General features: G+C 38.1%; 1 long non-coding RNA gene across 1 annotated transcript; it reads right to left on the reverse strand.

Annotated features, from left to right (window-relative positions):
* Nucleotides 1–2568: 2568 nt before the first annotated feature.
* On the reverse strand, nucleotides 2569–9308 carry LOC137854310 (uncharacterized). Its single transcript, XR_011095084.1, has 2 exons — nucleotides 9007–9308; nucleotides 2569–6061 (listed from the first exon to the last, which is right to left on the reverse strand). It is a non-coding gene; the product is annotated as an uncharacterized lncRNA (long non-coding RNA).
* Between the last annotated feature and the right edge of the window lie 860 nt (nucleotides 9309–10168).

A 10168-nucleotide genomic window follows, 5' to 3' on the forward strand; every position in this document is an offset into this window, starting at 1 on the left:
AGGAAATCATTTTGGCTGTCATTGAAAATAAGAATTGTTTGATGAACAAAAAGTATTTTAAATCAGCACTTCAACACAGCTCCCTTATTCCCAGCACTAAAATAATTGGTGTGATACATTTATCACACACACAAGACCTGAGACAGACACCCCTAACTTAATTTTCCCTGTGGCTTTGGTGTATACCAGTTACATAGCATTCTTTCTCTTAACAGGTCTAGCTGAAGAAGATCTGTGGGCCAGACGAGTAATCAAAACCTTTTGGTGGATTGCCCAGTTCACCTCACTCAGCCAAGATGTACTCCTTTACATCCAAGGCATCAGGCCAAGGTCATTTTCTGGTGTTTTTAGTGGCTGACATCAACAGCATTACTGAGAGACCTTGTGGGAGAGAATGGGGTCCCTGGAGTTCACCAGTAGGCAAAAGCCCAAAGAAGGTGTTTTCCTCATTTGGGGAAAAGAAGTGAAGAGTCTCATAGAACCCCTCTTTTTTGCTCCTGACCCAAATCAGAAAGTGCTCCTGCAGCCTGAAGTGCCCTGTAAATGACCTGAAGCAAGTCATTTAATCCATCTGTCCCTTGTTTCCACATCTGTAAAATGGAGATAATCCTTCTCTTCTTCTCCAGGCAGTTTGGAAGATAAATTCATTAATTCTTGGGAGTTGCTCAGTGCTTTGACAAATTGGGCTCCATGCATGCAACAACATACAAAAAAAAAAAAAAAAAAAGTGTTCCTGAAGCAAACCCTCTTCTCTCTGACAGCTGAAAGTTATAGGTTTGAACATACTAATCCACTGGGCCTTAAGACTTTAATCCTCCAAAGTCACCCTCGTGATTATTTTGCCTGGTTGAGCATCAGAACTGAACAAACAAATGCTGAAAAGTCAGCCTTGCAAAAGATTTCATTTCAGACATTTTGGTTTTGCTGAGGTTCCTTACCTCAAACTCTCTGAAGAAAAAGAAAACAAGCTGATTGAATATTGAGACAGCTGCCAGACTTGGGTTTTGTCGCAAAGACTATAGAGTAGCAGCCATGGAACACAAAACCCAAATGTCTCACTGTGTCTGGGGAGGTAGGATAATAATCAAGAAAAAAGAGAAGGAAGGAAGAACATTTAAGGACAGAGAAAACTGTGATAAAGTTTGGCCCAGTGGGGCTCTATCAGGTCGATTGAAGTTTTGTGTATCTTCACAGGCAGCAAGCTCTAGGGCAAAGGCTGGAATATGGGTAGTATTAAAGTCTTGCCACTGTGGACATACAATATTACTGTACAACACAGTAGTCACCAGAATTCTTCACTTGCTTTAAACTTGGATGTATCACTTTTATGATCAATACTAACTTAGAATTTGTGGATAGATCCACATGTAAGATTTACAAGTTTGGTGTGATTCTAATCAGCAGCATACTGTTCAAGCACTATTTATGAGAACATATTGATATGGAAAACAGTGCTGGAAATTTTGTAAAAACACTTTCAGTCTGGTATGGAAACAACTTCCAAGAAGCTATTTTTGAGCAATTTCCACTTCTTGTCTTGTCCTTAAACAGGAAGCAGTAAGAATCATAACAATAACTATGTTTATGTTCCAAAACTTTGCAAACAATTTAAAGTCACCGGCATAAGTACTGGGAAGCTTTTATTAAATTCAGATAAATTTTACCCTACTCATTTTATGCTTTCCTGACCAAAAATGCCTGTAAATGCAAAGGTATTTTAATCAGAAATGCTTTTTAAAAAACAAAGACTATGTCTCTGTGTCAATCCTTTGACAACAAAGAACTTATACAAGTTTTTCTCAGTTGGAGAACTAGTCTGAGAGGTTCTTGTCTCATGGTTTCTTCAATATATAACTACATGAATCATGTTTTCCATTATCCTGAATCTACAAATAAATGCTTAGCAAATTAATCTCCTCATTTTTGAGTCCTCAGGAGTCTACTTCAGAATTTGATGGATGTCTATTCAGATTAATAGAAAGGTTTCTTTATTGTGCTTCAAACATAGTTAGTCCAAGTGAGTGCCAGTAACACTGTGGGTGTAACGTGTTTGTCCTAGCTGTCCTTGGCTGCTAGTAAATGAACTGACAACTAGTGAGCAGAATAGTTGTTATAGAGGGAAAAAAAAATAATAAAATAATAATAATAATAATAAAAGTATCTTACACCTGAAATTACTGCTAGCAGGGAGAAAAATAAAAAGAAAGAGCACTTTTCCCTGTTTCATATCTATATATCTCCATTCACTCAGCATATTCTACTTGTTTTACTGGAGAAATCATTTCATCAGCTAATTGTGTTTGTAACAATCCTCTTCCCTACAGAGAGGATTTCTGTCAGTGACCTTCATGTTGAGCTATTTTTGTTGGTGGGGTTAATTTAGAATGTAAACCAGAAAGGAACTTGTTACCATTAGGAAGGAAAAACACCACATAACCTTTGTGGAAGTTTTATCTGCGGTCCATATCTCAAAGTCATAAAAACACTTTGAGTTAAATGACTGGTACCTGTGAGAATTGAACTAGGATCTTAAAATAATTTTTAAAATTTAGAGCAAAACCACTACTCTTTGTTGTTTTTTTTTTTTGTCCTTTCTTTTTCTTCTCTTGCAAGTTAATTCAGTATTTACATTTCCTCTGAGTTCCTCTAAATTTCTTCTCTTTACTCCGCTCTTACTTAGTTGGAGCAGATTTGTGTTTTATCTAGGTGATAGTATTTTATTTAGGTGATGGACTTCATCAGAAAAGAAAAAAAATAAAAATCTAATGATCTTTTTTAAACTTTAAGGAATTATTAAGAAACACTGTACAAAATATTATTGTATGATTAGTAAATGAGTTTAGATGTTCAATGCCTGCATAGATTTACAAAAGGAGAAACTTAATAAAGATATCTTGTTGAAAAGGATCTCAGAAAAGTTGGCTCAGAAAGGAGCTGAGGAATTGAAGTAAATGCTTGTTTCCTTTCTCTGTTTTTAAATCTTTATCCTGAGACACAGTGGGTAGATTACAGTGGTGAAACAATATATGCCTCACAGCACCATTACTTCAGTTAATTGCAGAATATGCAAGGATGGAAAGTAATGCATACTGTTTTCTGTTTGTTACAAGAAACATGCACAGACACACACGCACACATATATATGTGTGTGGATATACAATACATACGTGGATTTTTTTTTTTTTTTAAATGTTAAAACAAGATATTTTAATCCTCCAGGAAAGGACACTTCCTCCAGATGTGCACCCTTTTCCAGACAGAAGTCTAGATGGTGGTGCAGAGCAGGAATAGGAGGAATGCTGTTTGGCACCTGCTTTCTGTTCAGCTGAATGACAGGATTTCTGAATGCCATGGCATTGTAGCACACTTCAGAAACAGTGAAAATCTACAATGATGATATTTCTGCTGGAATTTGAGAACTATTCACAGACACGTGACAAGACTTTGGGCAACCTGGGACTGAAATAAGCCTTTAATTAGAGTTTTTCAGAATCTTTGTCCCAGTTTAAAATTAGTCCTGCCGAGATGAATGCAAATTCAAATTCAAATGGAAAACAGTCACTATTTTAATGTGATCTGATCTGTATGTTTCATAACATCTCTGTCACACTAGCAGCCCTCTCTTAAGGAAAACCAACAATGAGGAATCTGCCATATCTCCAATAATCTGACTTAAAACAAACAGTGCCTAGTTAACCTGACAAAAATATTATGCTGTTACTGAGTTTCATTTTGTATTTTCTCACTGATTAATCTTCCTAATTGTTTTCAGCGAACCTGAGGAAGTCATCTTTTATTCTGGATAAATTAAAAGGAAAAAACAAACAAACAAAAACAACAAAAACAAACCAAAACAACAACAAAAAAAAATCTTACATAATTCTATTTGTTTCTTAGTAATATAAGCATCCCTATTTTGTTTGTTTATTTGGTTTGGTTTGGTTTTCATTTTAAATTTCCTTTTTGAAGTAAGAGCAAGTAAATTTTACTATTTTCGTGTAAGAGTGAAACAGATCACAATAATGATCTCATTAATACCTTTTTAAGAGACAGTATTACTGGCTAGTTTTTCAATGTATTCATTTGTTTATACATCCAAGACTGATGTTTAATTTCTAAGTGTTTTTGCCTCTGTAGGAGTTTATGTCTACCCACCTGCCTTACCTACCAAGGAACATGAAATCCATCTCAGCATCACTGCTTTCTAGGATGTAATCCCTCTTCTTATAAATATGGCTATACATGTTATTCCTGGATGAATGATCATGCATTTTGCGTGCTAAACTGCTTATTTTACAACTGCGCCTAATTTATCAAGTTAGGTTGATTGCCAAGTATCACTGATATGACGAAATGTGAACTCTCCAAAGTCATTCAAGGTAGAATTCATCTTGTCAAACCTAGCCTATTTAAAAACTGGCTATCCAAGCTGCATTAGCCATGTAGGCTAAAAAGATTGAGTATCTCTTGAGAGATAACAATAAATTCATATTTATAATGAACAGGATGAACCACAATCTGCAAATGCCTGGTTTTCCTCCATTGTGCGTGAAGGCAGATATTGTGATTTGCTTGGACTTCACTCCTAACTTGTAAAGGGATAAAAGACATGATCCCCAGTTGAAAAGTTCTACCCTTGTCCATTACAGTATTATTGATAGTTTGTCCTTCTGAACCACACCAAGAACTTCTTGTGTCTCTCTCCTCCCCTGCAGGTAATAATACTGAAGGAGTAGTAATTTTAGATATTTTAACAAGATCAGTTATACTGTATTGCACTGCCAAGACCAATATTCATGTGGAGATTATATGTTTTCTCTTCTGGTATCATGCTCACTGGGTTTCTCTTTGTGGTTTCTCAGAATATGTTTTGTTTTGTTTTTTCCTGTATTTTTATAAAATGTAAAGTGAAGTTTATGTTTATGAAGAGAGTTTTGGAAACCAGAAATATCTCAGAAGTCCAGTAAGGGTATCAAGAGGTCAAGTGTGCATTGTTCTGAGTGTAACCCTGAAGGCTCATGCGCTCTGGAAAGAGTGGGCAGTTCTGAGCTTTGCAGTGGTTGACCTCGAGGTGGCTCACATGCAAGGTGTAGCTCAGAGTTTTCTCCACCTGGAATTCAGCTGACATTATGTTTCTCTCATAAATTTCAACAGATATCGGAAGACATAAATGATTTTTAATCAGTGGTAGACTGGTCCAAGTTTGAAGTATGACCAAAAGTAGAGAGGCTTCCTTTCCCACAGGATATGTTTTTTTGGATCCTGAAGGTTTCAACCAAAAAATTTTTTTACACACACACAAAAAAAAAAAAATCTAGGCCAAAACCTTCCCACTTGCATCTATGCAAACCTCATTGATTTGCTAGCCAAAGCCTGATGTTGTGAGACCCAAACCCTAAGACTCTAGCAGCAAAGAAAATAGAAAGGTGATGTATTTATCCACAGACCACTGATTTCCTAATTTTATGCTCATTATCCTAGATTATGAGACATCAGCAATGATGTCCAATCTTCTTTGGTTGTCAATGTATTATAAACTTCACTGCACACATATACTTTATATCTGTTGTAGGGAAAAAACATCTTTTAAAATTGCCTATATTACACACCGAGAAAGTTCCTGTAGATTTAGAAATGAAGTGAGCCTTAATTTGATCAAGATTGGGGATTTTTTTTTTCAAGGAAAAGCAGTACTGTGATTAAAGCACTGGACTGGTACTCTCTCACAAAATTCCTACTTTCTTCTAATAGTGCTTTCTGAAGCATTGAATTGCAGAGGCAAGCCTTTAATAAAGGGAGCTAAGGCACAGTAACAATACAGCAAAACCTAAAATGCAGACTCTCAGCTCTAGGAATAGTATCAATTACGCTGAAAAACATCTCTCTGTTAGGTAGCTATGTGACACATCTTCATTATTGGAAGGAGTTTGTCTTCTTCACCGGAATACTCAGCAGCCATGTCTGGGAGCTGGGATGCTTCAGAGAGCCAGTAGAAAGAAAGAGCCAAGAGATACAAATTTGAAGTTCCCTCTCTTGGTTGAGTTGGGTGCATGTTTCAGTGCTGTAATTAAGCAGATTTATAAGGATTTGTCATCCACAGTCCAAAATTACTTTAGTTTATCTGTCTCCACCACAGTTTTTTGAGTATTGTACATCAGACTGCTGCTGAAAATATCAAATCTATTCTGCAGAGCAGAATCTCCCTTTCCTCTCTGAATGTTGTTGTGTAAGAAATACTGCTTTTCTGGTTTCACATGGGCCTGACTTCCTTGGAGATACAAGCAGTGATTTCACACAGAAAATTTCATAGCCTTTTACCATGGTCACTGACTTGGTAACTTGTAACTTGGTAATACTGGTGACTCAAACCTCATAAGGATAAGAAGGATTCAGAGTCCAGAGGAGTAGCTACCATCCTGACCACTACCATCTCTGAGTGGAGGTAGACATCTATCTTTTCAGTAGGTAGAACATTAGGTAGAGATTTTTTGTCCCTGAAGTTTTCTGTAAGGTTATCCTAAACCTCTTTGCTGGACCTGGGATCTCACAGTAAGGATACTTAGGCACACAAGTCATGTGCTGAAGTACAGAGTCCTAGTTCTCTGAAGCAGACGTTCTGTGGACACCTAGGTCTCTGGCTGCCCAAGGCTGTACTGAACTGACCTTAGTAACTGAGCAGGTCCCTTCCAATCCTATGTTCTTAAAATAGCACATGAGCTTAGGAACAGGATTTCCTTTCTACTGTATGTTCTTTGTGGAACCCTCTTGCCTTTTTTTTTTTTTTTTCCCTCCTCATCACATTTCATCACACTCTCATTTCCTGGTGAGGCTTCAGTCATAGCTGGGGCATGAGGCATTACTCTAACGTAAATTTAAAACTGATCCTGAAAGTTCCTGGAAATGTCGCTTCAACACCTAGGTGCACAACTAATGCACAATTCACTTCATAGCACACAGACAGATTCATACACATCTCAACAAGTTCACTTACTGCAGTGGGACCTGTATCACTGAACAGACCTCCAGACTTTACCCACACATCAGCCAACTTCTAAGAAACATATTACACACCATTAAAGGCTGAGTGAAAATAACAAACTGTCATTCACCAGACCTTGTCTTGTGGACATCAGCAACTAAAGGCAGAAGTTCCCACCCAGCATTAGGCAACCTTCTCCATGTGGGAGGAAGTGAGTGGCAAGAAGGGGTCACCAGATCAGCACACACACAGCTACAGGAAAGGAATTCAGCAAGTGCAGCACTCCTGGCCCAGCCAAGCACGGAAAACACAATCCTTGAATCAAGATGCCAGTCAGCGCCGCCTCCCTTTGATGTCATGCAAGATGGGAGGCATCAGCCACAGGTATGCAAACATGAAAGCTGAATGCCATCAATCACAAGGGAGCAGCTGCCTCAGCAAACCAGACAGAGCATGGTTTTCCATTTGGCTAAAACAAATAAAATCCAGGAGAGAAAAGAAATAACTGCAAACATAATGAAGTCACAGCTGAACTCTTCGCTGCCAAATACAGGATAGAAAACATAGGAAAATGACAGCTTTCAGATGCACATTTTATTAAGATTAGTTATTACAACAAAGGGGTGGGTTAGGAAAGGAAGGATATTCGCTTTTCTACTTAGAAAAGAATGTGGACTTCATGCTACACAAACAGTTGCCTTTCTGTGAGTTTCTTTGAGACTTTATTCATCACAGCAAGCAATATGCTTTCTGAAAAGCTCCACACATTTGCTCCACAGATGTAGCTTCCATTCTTTATTATCACTTCAGATCAGTTTGTCTGAATCCTTTTGTTATAAGCATTAAAACCTAGATCACGTCATTCCCCAGAGCTAGCTTTAAGGGAAATGTGGATCCCTCATATTTGATGACTGCCCTGGGACTTCCTGGATCTGCAGTTTAGATGTGGAGGGTTGCACGTGTGCTACAAGAGAGCTCAGGAGTGGATGGAAACCTGCTTGATATTTTCCAGTCCTGTCTCAGCTGGCAGAGCCAGTACTCTGTACTATGCTACACTTTAAATAGAAATGCCACAAAGCCAACACTAGCTTAGCTGACGTCTTTTCTTTTCCCTAGTCAGGACCTGATCCAGGAAAACTCTTCAGTTCAGGCTTACCTTTAATAGCTAAACGGTCCGTGGAACTTCTTACAGCTCAGCATGTACTTCAAAACATCTGTGAGAGGCAATTCCACTGGGCACATGTTTATACAGTTGTGTTTTTCTGACAATGTCCATGGACTGTGGTATAGTAGGACAGTGACTTTGATGAGTTGGCAGGTCAGGCCCTGACAGTGAGCCTGTTTGGCTCCTTAGTGGATGGACTAAGTCAGAGTGAAGAATTAAGATGCCCTGTCCTCTATCTATTTAGTTTCTCTTCAGAAGAGTAATTAAAATTTTACTTTAATTCTCAATTATTCTGAGTGGAATAGTCAGTAAAGCAGTAACTGGAATAATAAACATCATTTAGGTGATACACATGATATATGCTTGTAGCACTAAATATCAATACTATGTTTTCTCAGAAAAAGAACTTTCACAGACAGAAAAATATCTATTTTCTCCATACTAATTTTTATAATCTGCCTACTTAAAAAATCTAAAAATCCCAAGAAACACATCAGTGTGGTCAGCTGAGGTTTGGACCCCTCCTCCTGTGTTCACTGGTGTCCTGGGATTCCTTCCCTGCTCTGCACGACCTACCTTTGATCTAGGACTGCAGAGAGAAGTCAGCCAAAGACTGAAGCACTCCAATCAAAGACTTCCACAGTACTCAGATCACTTTTTCAGCTGTTTCAAATCACAGCAGCCTGTCTACCCAATGACACAAACCACAGAGAGCACACAAGTCTGCGTTCTTTCTCTTCGCTGGTGCCCCATTGACAAGTGGGTCGAATGCAAGTCTTCACGCTTCCTTTCAAAAGCCCTAAGCAGGACTGGCTTAAATTACTGAGTACACTTCATACTGCATGACTCTCATGTCACTTACCTTCTGCTGAAAAGATGGACTTGTCAACTTCAAGTAAATATTGTGACGCAGGAAACAAAAGCTTCCCGAAGGGCAACCCATGACCCTGGAGCTCACTCCTCGAAAGGCAGAAATGACGAGGAACAACCATACCAGGGCAAAAAGACAGTTTCTCTTTCACTTGCCCTGTCCCACAGCTGCAACAGTGGATCAAGGAGAGAAGCAGCTGCTCAAGCAACTAATAAGCGATATACTGCAGAGTGGGGAGCTGTATTCTAGAGTGAGCAGTTAATATAGTTTGTCCTTCGTTGATAGCAGCTAGTCAAAAGCATAAAGCAAAAGGCAGGGTTTTGTTGGATCCTGGAAGTGTTCAGCATTTCATAAGACTGCACAGTTTATGCATTTGCAGTTCATCTGAGGTCAGAAGCACATGCCTGCCTTCACTTTTTTTGCTTGCCCCGTTCACTTACTCTAGATTACTTTTCCTGCTCCTTTAATTCTCAGTAGTAGCATAAAGTAGATGAGACTCAAGTGCTATAATTTATTAATTTTAGTCTATAAAACAAGCGAATCCCCTTTTAAAATGTACTTTTTAATACTGTGAGGTTTTTAAAATATTTCTGATGTGTGTGTGTGTGCGCTTTGTTTTTTTTGTTTGTTTTGTTTTGTTTTGTTTTCATTATACTCAGTCTGTTAAGCATGTACTGATGAATTACCCTAATGGAGCATTAATGTTTTTTATGCTCTTGAAACTGGCTTGTAGTCCAAATTCATTTATTTTAGAAAGAAAACAAACTATTATTTAGGATGTTGAAGGCAGTTGTTTTAATATTTCGCATTTTATCTACTGTTCTAAAGAATAAGGCTATTTACATTTTTTTTCTGTGTTTAAGGAAAACAAATATATCTTTCAAGCTTTGTGCTTTTAATGATAAAATTCTCTTTTGTTCATGTGTAAGAAAAGATCTCAAAACAGAAGAGACTGTTCTGTCTGTAGGACAGCACAGTTCTACAGCTGGTTACATTTTACGATGAAGTGGAACAAGTACTTTCACAGCTATGCAGACCATTTAACTGTAATTAGCAGAGAAGAGAATCGGTTACTATGAAAGCTGTCTGGAGAATGATGCCCTCTCCACCCAATGCTTGCTAGTGTGGGGGGGACAGTTTCCCTCAGTTTCTG

The sequence above is a fragment of the Anas acuta genome, chromosome 3, assembly GCF_963932015.1.
Source record: "Anas acuta chromosome 3, bAnaAcu1.1, whole genome shotgun sequence".
Taxonomy (NCBI): domain Eukaryota; kingdom Metazoa; phylum Chordata; class Aves; order Anseriformes; family Anatidae; genus Anas; species Anas acuta.